This window comes from Lissotriton helveticus, chromosome 4_1, assembly GCF_964261635.1.
Source record: "Lissotriton helveticus chromosome 4_1, aLisHel1.1, whole genome shotgun sequence".
NCBI lineage: Eukaryota > Metazoa > Chordata > Amphibia > Caudata > Salamandridae > Lissotriton > Lissotriton helveticus.
Window position 1 is genome coordinate 1,824,489,297 of NC_136063.1, and position 14,700 is coordinate 1,824,503,996.

General features: G+C 47.5%; 1 protein-coding gene across 1 annotated transcript in view; it reads right to left on the reverse strand.

Moving 5' to 3' along the window:
• The window catches only part of SYTL4 (synaptotagmin like 4), a 964,177-nt gene extending 954,729 nt beyond the window's left edge, over positions 1-9,448 (reverse strand). Inside the window, exon 1 of the mRNA XM_078688458.1 lies at positions 9,033-9,448. The gene's annotated coding sequence lies outside the window, so the exon portion shown is untranslated. The remainder of the gene's footprint in view (positions 1-9,032) is intronic.
• Between the last annotated feature and the right edge of the window lie 5,252 nt (positions 9,449-14,700).

Below are 14,700 nucleotides of genomic sequence, written 5' to 3' on the forward strand. Positions count from 1 at the left end.
CTGCAGGCATCGCGCACCACTGGGCCCATTAAATTTGAGAACGCCTCCGTAAGTTTCTATCCAGATTTCACGCAAGCCGTCCAGAAACAGAGAATGAGCTTTACGGGCGTGAAGAGGCGCCTCAGGGACATGGGACTGAAGTATGCCATGCTTTTCCCGGCCCGCCTGAGGATCGAACATGCTGAGCGTGCCTTTTTCTTTGACCGCCCTGAGGTGGTGAGTGACTGGTTGGACACTTTACCGAAGCGTACTGATGGCCCGGAAGACTCGAGAGGGGCCGAGGGAGGAGTGGAGGACCAGGAGCAGTGAGTCTACGTTGGCGAGCCGGATTACATCGCAGGGGCTGCCGGACAGTGTTTTGAGTATTATGTGACTGCCCGGGGGTGTGAGGGGGTCTGGGGGGTCTTCCTCCTCTGGGGATTTCTTGCTCTCTTTCTGTAGGTTAGTTTAATGGGGCGACAGGCACACTGCAAGTTGGGGTGGCTTTTGGGTCTACCGCAGGGGTGCAGGGTGGGGGGTTCGATACTGTTGGGTTCCTCGGGGGTGGGGGGGGGCTTTTTTCTTCTTGTTTGGTTCGAGGCTGTGCTCTGTTTCTCACTTGCTTTCACATGATTGTTTCGAGGTGGGGAGTGCGGTCGGTTTGCTTCAGGGATGGGGGGTAGGGGGCTTAGGGTTTTGAGCTGGAATGTTAATGGTCTTGGGGACAGGATAAAACGTGGGATTGTGCTGCAATACTTGAAGAGGTGCTCCCCGGATGTGGTCCTGCTTCAGGAGACCCATTTGGTGGGCAAAACGTGCCACGCCTTGAACAGGAGAGGCTATCGTCTGGTGGCGCACTCCGGCTTCACCTCGGGATCGAGGGGGGCTGGTATCCTGGTCAGGAGTTCCCTTCCCTTGGAGGTGGATACCACACTGTTAGATGATAGGGGTCGCTATGCTGGCGTTACCGGGAGGTGGGAGGGGAAATTGATCTCCATATTGTCTATTTATGTTCCGCCTGGGCTGCAGTCTACCACGTTCGCTGACTTGGGCAAGGTCATTCTGGGCCTGCCCGAGGGCTTGCTTGTGCAGGGTGGCGATTTCAATTCAGTGGCAGATGGTGAGAGCGATCGTAGCCCCCCCCGGCTCATCCCTGCATCGCAGTTGTGGTTGGGGAAATTCCTTGATGCCTTTGGGTTGGCCGATTGTTGGAGGCAGCTGCACCCTGGCCAACTTCAGTATACCTTTCATTCGGGGAATCACGGAAGTCTCTCGAGACTTGATTATATTGTCGTGCCTATGGTGCAGTTGGCCTCGGTGCGTGAAATCAGACACTTGGCTAGGGGGATCTCGGACCATTCCCCGATATGGTTTCACTTAGACATTTGTTTGGGGACAGGGGGCCGTATCGCCCCGATCAATCCGTGGCATTTCCAGAACCCTAGACTCAGATCCGAGGTGGTCAAATGTGTGGACTATTACTTTGCAGAAAATGAGGGTTCTGTCTCCTCCCCGGTTTCACTGTGGGAGGCCTACAAGACGGTGATCCGAGGTCAGACCTTGTCCCTTGTGGCCGATGAGAAACGGCGTAACCAAGAGGAGGTGGTGCGTTTGGAATCTGAGATTGCAGTGCTTGAGGGGCGGTTGGAGACTGGGGTGACGCCTGAGATTCTGCATGTTTTGGCTCTTAAGCAAACTGAATACAGGGCACTTGTGACTGCCGCTGCTGAGGCGATGCATCACATGCAGCAAGGGCGACTTTATGATGTGGGTGATAAGGCCGGGAAATTGCTTGCGTGGCTGGACAGGAGAGACAGATTGAATCGTGTGGTGCCAGTGATTGAGAGAGATGATGGAGTGCGAGTCGTGGACCCGGTGGCGATAGTGGAGGTGTTTGCTCAGCATTTTCGGGTCGTATATGCCCCGGTTTCGGGCCTCCCGGAGGAGGACTCGTGCTTGTTACTTCGTGACCTTGTGTTGCCCAGTCTCTCGGAGTCAGACGAGGTGTTAATGGAGGCCGATTTTTCCGCCGATGAGGTTGCGCTTGCCATTCGCTCCCTTCGCTCGGGGAAGGCTTCGGGCCCTAATGGTATACCGGTTGAGTTGTATAAATTGTGTCCAGACAAAATGGCGCCGTATTTGTTGCGTATGTTTGCGGCCTCGCGAGATCTTGGTTCTCTTCCCCGGGACCAGAGGCTGGCTTCCATTGTGGTCATTCATAAGGATGGTAAGCCCCGCGAGCGTTGCTCATCGTATCGTCCTATCTCCCTTCTGAATGCTGAACCGAAGATATTGGCTAAAATACTGGCAAATCGACTGGTCACGGTGATCAGCGGACTGGTTCACCCGGATCAGTCCGGTTTTATCCCTCAGCGCAATACCGCTCTCAATCTTCGCCGTTTACATGGCGTCGTTGCGAGGGCGGGATCTCTTCGTGAGCCGGCCATCTTGGTTTCTCTCGATGCTTCGATGGCCTTTGACACGGTTGAGTGGCCGTATTTGTGGGCCGCCCTCGCCAAGTTCGGTTTTGGCCCTAAATTCATCACTTGGGTTAAACTCCTGTATGAACAGCCTCTCGCGCAGGTAGTGGTTAATGGCAGAGCCTCGGAGCATTTCGCTCTCGGGCGTGGCACGAGGCAGGGTTGTCCTTTGTCGCCGTTGTTGTTTGCGCTTGCGCTTGAACCGCTGGCCGCCTGGCTTCGGTGGGAACCCTCTCTGAAAGGTATACGCTGGTCTCCGGATTTCGAAGACCGAGTTTCTCTCTATGCTGATGACATCCTGTTATATTTGACGTCCCCCCGCAAATCGCTGGGAGTTCTTATTGACGTATTGCGCTCTTTTGGCCGCAACTCCGGGTTGGTTATCAATTGGTCTAAATCCTGTATCTTTCCGCTCACTAGTGACCCACTTTCTCTGCCCCGAATATGTCCGATCCCGGTCTGCACTGACGGTTTTAAATATTTGGGGATTTATATTTCACTTGACCCTGTGCTGCGTTATGATCGGAATTTGCTGCCTCCGCTCGCTCAGCTCCGGTCAGACGTTGCGGCGTGGTGCAATCTGCCTCTCTCCCCCTTGGGACGTGCGGCGCTGTTCAAAATGATGTCCCTCCCCCGGTTCCTGTATGCCGTACAAAACACGCTAGATTTGGTGCCGGCTCATTATTTCCATGAAATAGAGTGCCTCCAGAGGAAGCTGGTGTGGGCTGGTCGGCCCCGTATAGCACTGGCTAAACTCACGCTACCCTGGTATGACGGGGGCATTGCCTTACCCGACATACGACGATATTATTGGGCATCCCAGTTGAGTGCTGTGAATCATGCTATGTATGTCCCGAACCCGGCTTTTGAAATGGACCGATGGCTCTTACCTGGGGGGGATTACTATAGGGCATTTTATTCTAGGAGTGCTAGGAGGAACTTGACGGGTCCCACGGCAGTGGCGGTGCGGGTTTGGAGCAGCGCGACCGCGGCTACTGGGTGGTCGGATAGGCTTACCGGGGCGACCCCCTTATTTGCTGCGGAGAGACTGGGTGAACTATGGACGTCGAAGGGGTTCGATAGATGGGACCTCATCGGGATTAGTAAATTGGGCGATCTTTGGGTTAAGGATAGAGTGAAGACCTTTGCGGAACTGCAGCAAGAGTATGGTCTGCATGACTCGGAATTTTTTCGATATCTTCAGGTTCGCCATGCCGTTGGGTCGGTTTTTCCGACCGGTTCTGATGTTCCGGAGAGTTCCCCTCTGGAGGATAGGGTGCTGGACGGTCATGTTCCGGACAGCACTATTTCTCTTATTTACAAAAAACGTATTAATGTACGGTCGGACTTGCTTGTCCATTTGCGTGGCGCCTGGACTGCCGATGGGCTGGAGCTAGACGATGAGGATTGGCAGGCAGCGGTGTCCTCTCCTAAAGAGGTCGCGATTCCGGCGCTCCTGCGACTTGTTCAGCTGAAAGTCCTGCACCGAGTCTAGGTCACTGGTCCCCGACTGATGCGTATGGGTTTTTCAGATGGTGGCCTGTGTCGGCGGGGTTGTGGTATGCTTGCTACTTTCCTCCATATTGTATGGGAGTGCCCGGTGATTGAGTCCTTCTGGAGGGGAGTGCATGAAGTGATGAATGAAGTCACGAATGTTCGGCTGCTGCCTGAACCTAAGCGCTGTCTTTTGAATGTGTGGGAACCGACCGACTGTAATGTTGCTCGGACTCAATGGGTGACTCTGGGCAACATGATCGCGAAGAGGGATATTGCGCAGTTATGGGGGTCTCAGAGGGCACCCTTGGTTTCCGGGTGGGAAGATAACATGGACTGGTGCATGTTCAGAGAGAAAATTGTCTACGTTTCCCGTGGCAGGCCCCGCAAGTGGGGTAGGATATGGAACCAGTGGAATGCATTCCGTGGGGACATTTGCGAACCCCCCCTCGTGGATCCCCCTGATATTCCTTGTTCCCCTTGACTGTACACTTGGGCTCTCACTTGTACAGCTATATCGATATTTCCACTTGCTCTGGGCTCCCGTTCTGTCCCTCCCTCCCTGAACTTTCTCCTGTCTACCGTATTGTTTCCTGACCGTTTCTTCCTGCCACATCTGTAATGACCATACTGATCGGAGTGCAGCCTTGTTTCTTTTGTTGTTTGAATGTTATAAAATGAAACCACTCGTATCCTGTTATTTTGGAACTTAACGAATTTCTTACCATGGCTGCCGGACCCCTGGTTGTCGGCTGATGAGCTGTGTATTATGCTATACTTTGTGCTGTTTTCTTGGCCGGCCCGAGGGGTTGTAGGCGAGAATCTGTACTTCCATACATTGTTAAATAAAGGTTTTTAAAAAAAAAAAAAAAAAGAATGATTTGCATATGGCTGGGTCTAAACTGGGGTGGAATGGTGACAGAAGAATGATAGATTGAACCCAGATCTCTTGACTGGGGGTGAATGCATGATTTATTCAACATTCTGTCCATCATTTGTTTACATAGCACATATTGCTCTAAGTGGTATGGGTATGCCCAGCCGCATGCTCACTGGGCCACTGGATCCAAACTAGCCTTGCTGATGAGGGGTAATACTCCAAAACCGGTACCAGGATGCTTGTAATCGTTCCAGGGAGGACCTCGCTTGGCAGTTCGGTCTGGACTGTTCTCATGTGGAACAGGGTCAAGAATGATTTGCATATGGCTGGGTCTAAACTGGGGTGGCATGGTGAGCAAATGAGTGATGGATTAAACCCAGATCTCTTGACTGGGGGTGAATGCATGATTTATGCAGCATTCTGTCCATCATTTGTTTGCATAGCACTTTCTAAAAGTGGCGTTTCTAAAATAGTAATGTTAAATCCAACTTTACCAGAAGAGAGGATTTATCATTACCAGTCCAAAGATAAAAAACCTAATGTAACTACTCCTTTCTGATACGCAATTACAGCTTTAAAGTGTGTTAAGGAATTCCCAATGCTACCCTATGAGCAGAGTAGGCCTCACAGTAGTGAAAAATAATTAAACTGTTTGTCACTACCAGGGTACGTAAAACTTAACAGTACCTACCTTTTACTTACACACTAACCTGCCTTTTGGGCTATCTAGCGCCTACCTTAGGGGTGACTTAGGTGTAATAAAAGGGAGTTTAAGATTTGGCAAAAGTATCTTTAAATGCTAACTCAAAGTGGCAGTAAACTGCACATGCAGGCCATGCAAAGGTAGGCCTGAGACATGGCTATGGGGTTACTTATTTGGGTGGCACAATGAGTGCTGCAGCCCACTACTCGCATTTAATTTACAGGCCCAGGGCACATGTAGTGCACTTTTACTAGGGACTTATAAGTAAGTTAAACATGCCAATTGGGGATGAACCAATGTTACCATGTCCGGGGGAGACAGCACAAGCACTTAAGCACTGTTTAACAGTGGTAAAGTGTGCAAAGTTTTAAAGCCAGCAAAAACGAGGTAAGAAAAATGGAGAGAGGCAGGCAAAAAGTTGGGGGAAGGCTACCCTAAGGTGGTCCGATCTAACAGTGCTATTTTCACTTAAATCTTTAAATTTGCTTAGCTCCAGTTCTACTGATTGGATTTTTGACATGTTGGTCTTGATTTACTTATTAAATTGAGTCCTACTTTTTTTAATTGGTGTGGGATTTTCCTTGTGTTGCACTTTCACTTTTTTCACTGTTTGAAGCACTGCATAAATAGTTTACACATTGTCTCCAAGTTAAGCCGGACTGCTCTTTGCCAAGATACCAGAGGGTTAAGAACAAGTTAATTTGGGGTTTGCTTGTACTTCACCCTAACTGGGATTGTGGTTGCTGCATGACTAGGGTGTCACCCCTTCAACCAGTTAGCCAATTTCTCACAATATTAATAAGCAGAAATGAATCAAACTGTTCATTAGGGAAAATAGTAAATGAATATTTGGCTACAACATACATCTACCCACCCGGAAAGGGTTGGAAAGTAAGTGTTTAATGTATCCAAGTGAAAAGAGTAATGGCCTCGCACTCAATACTAGAGCGGACAAACACAGTGACTTAGCCAGTGTATGTTCTAGTACGCTGCAGTGCCCATCAAGCTATTTAATAAACTATGAGCAAAAAAGAGAAGCTTGTTGGAATTAATGCCCATCAAGGAAAATAATAAACATTGGGCAAAGATTTAGCAAAAGGGGGGTGTGGGAAAGAAAAGATGATCAATGTATCCAAGAAGAAACAGGCATGGCTCCACAATCAACAAAAAAAGCTGAGAGGATGTATAGGGGAGGGAGAAAGTAACAGAAGTCCCAACAATCTTCACCAGTGCCCACCAAAAATGTGATAACCAAAAGACAGAGCTTAATAGCCTCTTAGGAAAATTCAAAGAATATACACAAAGCAAGAACTAAAAGCTATCCAGCAACAGGGGTGCCATCTACACTTAGAAGTACTAGCGGTGTGTGTACATGAGCAACGGAAGACCATGCTGTTCCACTCATCCATACAATTAAGACTATTGTTTATAGAGTTACATCTTGAAATCCAATGGCATCCTGACAAATGAGAACCAGCTTAACTGACTGATGATATGAAATGAATTTATGGAATAATATACTCATACTGATTTAGGTGACAACGCTTTGTTGCGGCAGACTGCTAGTGGCTGTTTAAAAGTAAGCAAATGCAGTGCAACACACATAAAGGAATAACAGCCAAAGGTATCCCATCTGTTTAACAATGTTTAACAAGAATGGGGAGCAATCCAGGCTCTTCTGCAGGACTATGTGCATATGTGTATATGACTATGCAGTGCAGGTCGGCATCATGACTCCTTGAGCGTACAAGACCAAGCCTGTTCCTATTAAGATATGCAGCACAGAGCTTGCAATATCTAAGAGGAGATGTTAAGTATAAACCCACCACCAACTATGCTGCAATGAAACTACATACTGAACACCTCTAGCTGAACAGGTATTATCCATAAATATCAAAGTCTGCTATTTCTCGGTCAGCGCTCTCACCTCGAGGAACAGCGCTCTCACCTCGAGGGGGTCAGCGCTCTCACCTCGAGGAACCTATGCAATATGGTCCTGTTCGTGCTGTAGCTACTAATACGAAGTGATCTTTCCTTTAAATATCCTTCCCTGGGGCTGTGCTCTCTATGATATAACGCCAGAGCACAGCTGGCCTATCCCACTTGCCCTACAAGGGTGCTCTCAGCGCCAAGGGGCAGGGGTGACTCACTCTTTCAATGGATCTCTCCAATGGTTTTTCGCATAAATGGATGAGCGGGGAGAACAATGTGATACTATCTCATCAGGACCCTACGGGGCTGGTCTGATTTGAAACAGAAGAAGCCATATGGATGGAAATTATAAAGAGTGTTATTAAATATCCCTAAGATATTGATGTTGTTGTGCCTTTCATTGGTTAATAATAATAGCTCAGTAAACCACATCACTACTACACAGAATACATGCGAGTGGTAGTGTGTACAAGGAACATGGTTCATTTCTGGAAGTGAACTGTTCAACTAATGACTAAAGACAAGTGTTACTTCTAACATGCATCTATCCCGTCATCTACCCCCTGTTCCCACCAGCCAACCCTCTGAAGTGACTTTGAAGACTGGACAGGTACTGAAGCGTGCTATGAAAATAGACACATTCAAATATAGGTATTTATTTACTCAATTTTAACCAAGCGCGTCTTTATTTCTAGAACTACATTCTGCCTGGTAATGGTTTATTGATCTGCAGTGCGTCTAGGGTCTACGCAGTAGTCATTTCTCTACCCTCAGTTAACCCTAGAGAGACAAACATACCCTTCCTTAGAAGGCTAAAAAATGTCTTCTTAGTACTCTGCTTAAAGGGCAGGGTTCCCAATGCAAAGGCATCGGCACTACGCCCTGCACATGCGTTTAGACGGTTCAAGTACATACTATACAATCAAGCAAATGCAAAAGTAAGAGAACAGTAACATTCGAAACAAAACAATTTTTTGGCTAACAACTGATAATGGCAAATTTCAACAAATAAGCAAAAACTAAATAAGAGGTTTGTGAACTGAAGTGTAGGAATGTTAAACTAGACATGGTTTGTGCATGTAAACGATCGAGAAGAGGTGCAGAAACGCTGCTATTTCGAGCGTCACCGCATGCTTACTGCGAGCAGCGCACCTGTGCTTGCTTACTACATAACGCGAGATAGACAATCTGCGACATACGGAAAAATTCAAGATAGGAGTTTTCTGAATAACTCCTAAGTTTAGAGGTTACATTTGCTAGAATACACGAACAGCTGTGTAGGAAACAGGGAAGCACTCGGTTCAGACGTTAGTCCAACACAAACAAACACTGAATGGGAGAGGTGTTTACTGCGAGCACGTAGTCTATACTAAAACAAAAAATACACATTCCTTCGCCTGCTTTGTTTATTTAAATTCCGCTGCACGGGAGAGAACAAGGAATCCGACTTTGCAAATATCCGAATTACATTTCTTGAATACACACACACAATAAAAATGCAAAACTTGTTTACGCATGAATACTTATGCCGTTTCGGTTGGGGCCGGGTGGGGTGGGTACATACCTGTAAGTAGGAGCAGGAAGCGGAATGTTCGTCCTCGGCTGATTGCTTACACCTGCAGCCTTTTCGTGGTCCCCTGGCCACGGTATCCCACTCAAACGATACAGCTGGAAGAAGTCCCAAAGTTCCCTTTCAGGGCGTGCGTCTGTCCGTGCGTGGCTGTGCAGCAGCCGCCGCCGCCTCTTTCTCACCGGGTCCGGCCACGCAGGGAAAGGCAGAGCGGCGCCTCAGGGCGAGACTACAGCCACAGGCGCCCGCGGCAGGCGTCCAGTGGAACCGGCCTCTCTCTCCCTCTGAGACCGGCTGCCGGTGCCTACCCTGGGCAGGCTGGGAACACTCACCTGCCGGCTGCCATACACTTCCTTCTCAGGAGCGCCGCAGAGTTGAGGGTTTTCCTGCTTGGGTGCCAGGGGAGAGGCAGCTGAAGAAACAACCCTTAAAGGGGACGCGCCGTCCTCGGTGTCCTCACTGGAGGAGGAAGCGGGACTTAGTGCTAGGAGAGTACCAGTGCACGTAGTGGCAGCTGTGGTCAGGCTTTGAGTGGAGTCAGTTTGGGAGGCGGTTCCCAGTCACCCATTGACTGTCATAGCGCCTATCCTACTTAGTTAGGCACAGGTTATACATGAAAGTATACCTTTTTTAGGTTTCGCCTGCCGAATATCTCTTGCATGTAATATATCTGAAAAGGGGGCTTTTCTTATCAGTTTCCATAATCACATTACTGTGTTCATTCGCCTTTGTGTGGAACTTTTTTTTAATTAACTTAACCTGGCTGCAGAATTTAGAACACTTCTACTAAAGCTGTTCACACTATTTAAGCTCCATTCACTAAATTAAGATCTTTTCCCACAGAAAAGGCAGACATCTTCTTCTAACATTATGATGGAATGCTTGCTTTTTATTACATAGTTGTGCAGTGTAAAGCTGATGCTTTAGCCTCAGAACGTTTGTGTTTCCTATTCATGCCTCAGTACCTTTCTTTGCATCTTGAAACTACTGTACAGATGACTTTTTAGTTATTTTTTAGATTACTTTTTGAGTTACATTTTTTACTCGGAGAAAGGTAAGTAAAATCAGTTTTGCACAATTGTAAATTTTCTCATTTCCACACAAATCACCTCCGCACTTTCAGAGAAAAGCAGTCAATGGTTTCCTATGGAGAGAAATTAAGTTATTGGTTACCAGGTAAGTACTCGGTCTCTAGGGTTGAGTTTCTGGGGGTAGAACAAGGGTTCCCCCAGGGTCTAGGATGCCTTCTCAAAACACCCTTAGCGGCACTAAGGTGGCCGGGTGCAGAGTGCTGAGGCCCAATTTTATCCAACGGGGGATAGGAGGCCTCCGGTTGGTGGCTGCTTACCAGCAGGCCACTAGGTTGTAGGAGCAAAGCTCCTGGTGTTAAGCTCAGGGCAAAGGGGGATCCCAGTTAGCACCCAAAGTACACCCGGAGTGGCGGCTGGGTGCAGGGTGCTGTTTTGACGTCGGTGCCCTGTTGATTTCAATCGGGATTCTCCGGTTTCAACACAGACTGCAGGCTCAGGTGCAAAGATCTTCTGGAGGTGACCACTTGTTGGAGAGATAAGTTGGAATGCCTGGGGATGCTGGGACACCGTCGGTTGGGTCACACCAAGGCCGTGGAGCTTCAGGTGCAGTGGTGTCTTTAGGTGTCGGGTTACTCTTACCAGCTGCGGTCGGGGGGATCCTCCAGAAAGAGGCTGCAGGCTTCGCTGGGGGATTCGAGGCAGGTCAGAGATCACCAGATCTTGGGTCAGAATTGCTGGGGAGACCTCCCCATGGTGTTGGGCCACTCAAACTTGGACCTTGGGCAACGGATGCACTGTAGTCAGACTCGTGGATTTGGCCAGAGCGAGAACCTGTGGGTGAACAAATCCGGTGTTCACAGGAGACAAAGTCTTTTGTGTGGAAGGCAGGGCAGGTCCTCGGGGTTCTTAAGGTTGCTGGCTGCAGGACACACCAGAGTTTTGCTTCTACAGGTTCGAGGTGGGGACAGGCCGGTAGGGCTGGAGTCATGTCCTCTTCTTAGCTTAAGCACAGTTGTTCGGTCCTTCTGCTTCCTTTCTTCTTGGTCGTTTCTTGTTTGAGGAGGCAAGGTTCAGGGTTGCCCCTGAATACTAGATATAGGGGTGTTACAGGTAAGTAAAGGTTGCGACCAAAGGGTCCCTTCCTGGGGTGGGTACACACCCTATTATACCACCCTCTAGTGGGAGGGGGCATTTGCCTAACTCTGGTTGGCTGGGTCCCCCCATCTGCAAGATAGCAGGGACTGAGAGTAGTGCTTCACCTTGCCTCCCCCACCTGAAGGGTGGGGTTGGAAAAGGTGGGAACACCCCCTTCCTCACTTGGTTTTCCCACCGATTCTCCCACCCAATGTGCGGGTCAGAACCGGTGGAGACCAGTTGCTGAAAGCAGCAAAAGGCCTGGGGAAGCTCCCAAAGGTGGCAAGCCTTTGAAGCTTCCCCTATGTAGACCCTGCCAATCCTGGGGGAGGAGGCTTGGCACCTCTTTCAAGGACGTGCATTGTTTCAGACCCCAGAGAGCAGCAGGCTCTCGACCCAGCGGTCCAGAAACATGTCTGGTGGTGGCAGCTGGTGAGCAGCAATTCAGCCTGGACTCTAGCTTTAGGTCATTTTTCAGGGGGCATCTCTAACATGCCCTCTGTGAGCATTTATCATTAAATCCCACAGTTACATCAGTGTGGATTTAAAGTGCTGAGAAGTTTAATACCAGTTTCCCAGTTTTCAGTACAGCCATTATGGTACTGTGGAGTTCGTAATGACAAACTCCCAGCACCATACTCTTAATAGCATTAATGCAATTGAAGGGGCCGATTTACAAGAACTGATGCATCTCTGCTCTGCATATCAGCAGAGATGAGTCAGTTAATTTGCGTCAGGCAAAAAAAAACCTTGTGCCACCATGGATGCGTCGCATTTACAATGCGGTGCACCGTGGCGCAAGGATTGACAGATGCGTGATGCATTTGTTGATGTCAAGGCAATACATTGCTGAAGTTGTTTCTCAAGCACGACGCAACTCCAGCAATGCTCGGGAATGCCTATTCCTATAATGCTGCGTCACTCCATACTCCTGCTTCAAGCAGGCATTAGGTTTTGACGCAGTGGCGTCGTAGAAGTGACAAAGTGAAATCTTGTAGATTTCACTGCGTCACTTTTATGAGGCTTTCTTGCTTTGGAAGTCCCATCCTGCATGCATTATACCTGATGCAGGTATAATATAGCTCAGGGCTTTAGAACATGACGCATCTGCCTAAATGCGTCACGTTGTAAATGTGTCGCAACGTGGTGCATTGTTTACTACGCCGCTGCCTTACAAAAGTGATGCAACAGTGGCGTAAAAGTGTTACAAGGGGCTTGTAAATCTGCCCCACAATGTCTAAGAATTTGCTTAGACACTGTAGGGGTACAGGGCTCATGCACCTGTACCCTCACCACTGATATAGTGCACCCAGCTAGAGGGTTGGCTGACCTATGCCCGGGCAATGGGTTGTAGGCATGGCACACAAGGATGTGTTTTGGTGCAGAACAAAGTGAAGAGTCAACATGGCACACAAGGATGTGTGCCATGTCGGCTCTTCACTTTGTTCTGCACCAAAACACACAGCCTGGAAAGGCAGTGTGTGTGTGTGTGTGTGTGTAAAGGTACAGGGCCTCTAAGGGTGGCACAATAAGTGCTGCATCAATTAGGGGCCTTCCCTAGTTACAGTGCCCTGTGCACCAATGGTACCATTTACCCGGGGCTGATCTGTGGCCAGAGGGCGCCAAATGGCTTTTGTTTTTAATGCAGTTTTAGGGAAAGAACATAGGCCCTGGGTACCTGTTTGACAGGAGCCCAAGGGCACACTCAGTCAAAGTACATCAGCAGGTCAGCAAAAAGTAAGGGCAACCATGCAAAAAGAGGGTACTTTCTTACACAAATGATTTATCACATTTGACATAAAAACCAATGACATGTTAAAATTATGTTAAAAATAGTTGTTCAGCAACAGAGAGCTCCCAGGGAACTAACTGTGTCAAGACTGTCGATGCAGCTTTTCGGTGAAACTAAAAATGCTCATCACCTTCTTCAAGAAAATTGTAAAAAAAATCACTACAAAGCAAGAGAAACAAATAGTCAGTATCTTATAATACATGGCTTTTGTTATTAAGTCACTACATATCACACAACAATACAATATGTTCACTTTCTTTTACCGAATACAGGTAAAATATTAATATAAATAATTTACAAAGTTATTAAAAAAATACATAGATCTACAAGCCACCACAAAAATACTACCGTAATGTAAGGTTTACAGAAGGAGTTATTTCTAAAGAATACATTACTTCTTGTGAGATTCAAGTAAATCAAATCAAATCAAATCAAAATAAGCTTTATTCGATATTACAAAGAATATCATATAAGCATACAGTAACAGAAAAAATAATACAGTACATTTAGAAAATTTTCATTCAAATAAAAGGATAAAGAAAAAGATGATCATCATTTAAAAAGAAAAATCAAAAGAACCAGTGTCAACTTAAATAAAAGAAAAAAAAAGTTAGAAAGTCTAAAAAGAGGAGTAAATTTAGGTAGGACCTTGCAAAGTTCAACAACACTCCGTGATTGCCAAGTCCAATGTAATGTAATCCAAAAACAGTAGGACAAGGTCCCAAACATAATTAGTTCCCTTCCACCCCCGGGTTGAGATGGTGAAAATGGGGGTTAGAATTAGTTATTAGCACTCCCAGTATTTCCCAAAAAGATCATGATGTAGACCGATCATGTAGGGTATGATTTCGAAAAAAGGGGAACACCAGGGATTGAGGGATAGAAGTCATATAAGTCCCATATAGATATTGGGCCGTCTGTCTCTTGTGGCGGCCAGGTTTTCAAGTAAGGGACAATGTTTGTGTCTCTGAATCTCACGAGTACCAGGTCCCCAGGAAGATCCTTATGAAGGGGACCCAGCCAGTCCACCCTCCTGACGCTCCTTATTGCTCCATATAGGTGACGAGGCAGTGGCCTATTTTTTGACAGCCAGAATTTGGTTTTGTTAAGTAAGTCATGTTGACTCTCCATATTTCCAGGAGGAAGAGGAGGGACGCCAGCAAGTATGCACACGAATGGGGCTGCTTCTGGTGGTAGATGGATTGATTTAATCTTATCATGAACTGCTCTAGGTGCGGTCAACTGGGGAAAGGAGACACTTGGAGAGTATTTGGTTACTTTTTGCCCCACTGTACTAGGGCCAGTTAATTGTATTTGACAGCTTTTATCCCGTTTAATGCCTTCATGAGTAGGAGGTGACTTTGGACGGTTAAATGTGTCACAGTGTTTGTCAGCCGACAAATTTGACTTGATTGCTGACTCTAATCCAGTAAGCCTATCCCCTAACATGTTAATTTTTTCCAACAACGGGGCTATCAGAGAGCTAAGCAATTTTTCAATGAGCGGTAATATATGCGGGTGTATAAGAGGGCTTAAGGGATCTTGGGCCTCAGCAGTCGATGGAATCGTTGGAGAATTAACAATGCATGAGCCTGGAGGCGGTGTTTGAGTCCTTTTCACCGATGAAACCTGGGGGGGTGCAATATGAGGACTACAAGTTTTATTGAGTAATGTGGGCTGCTCCGAAAGAGTGGAATTAACTGAT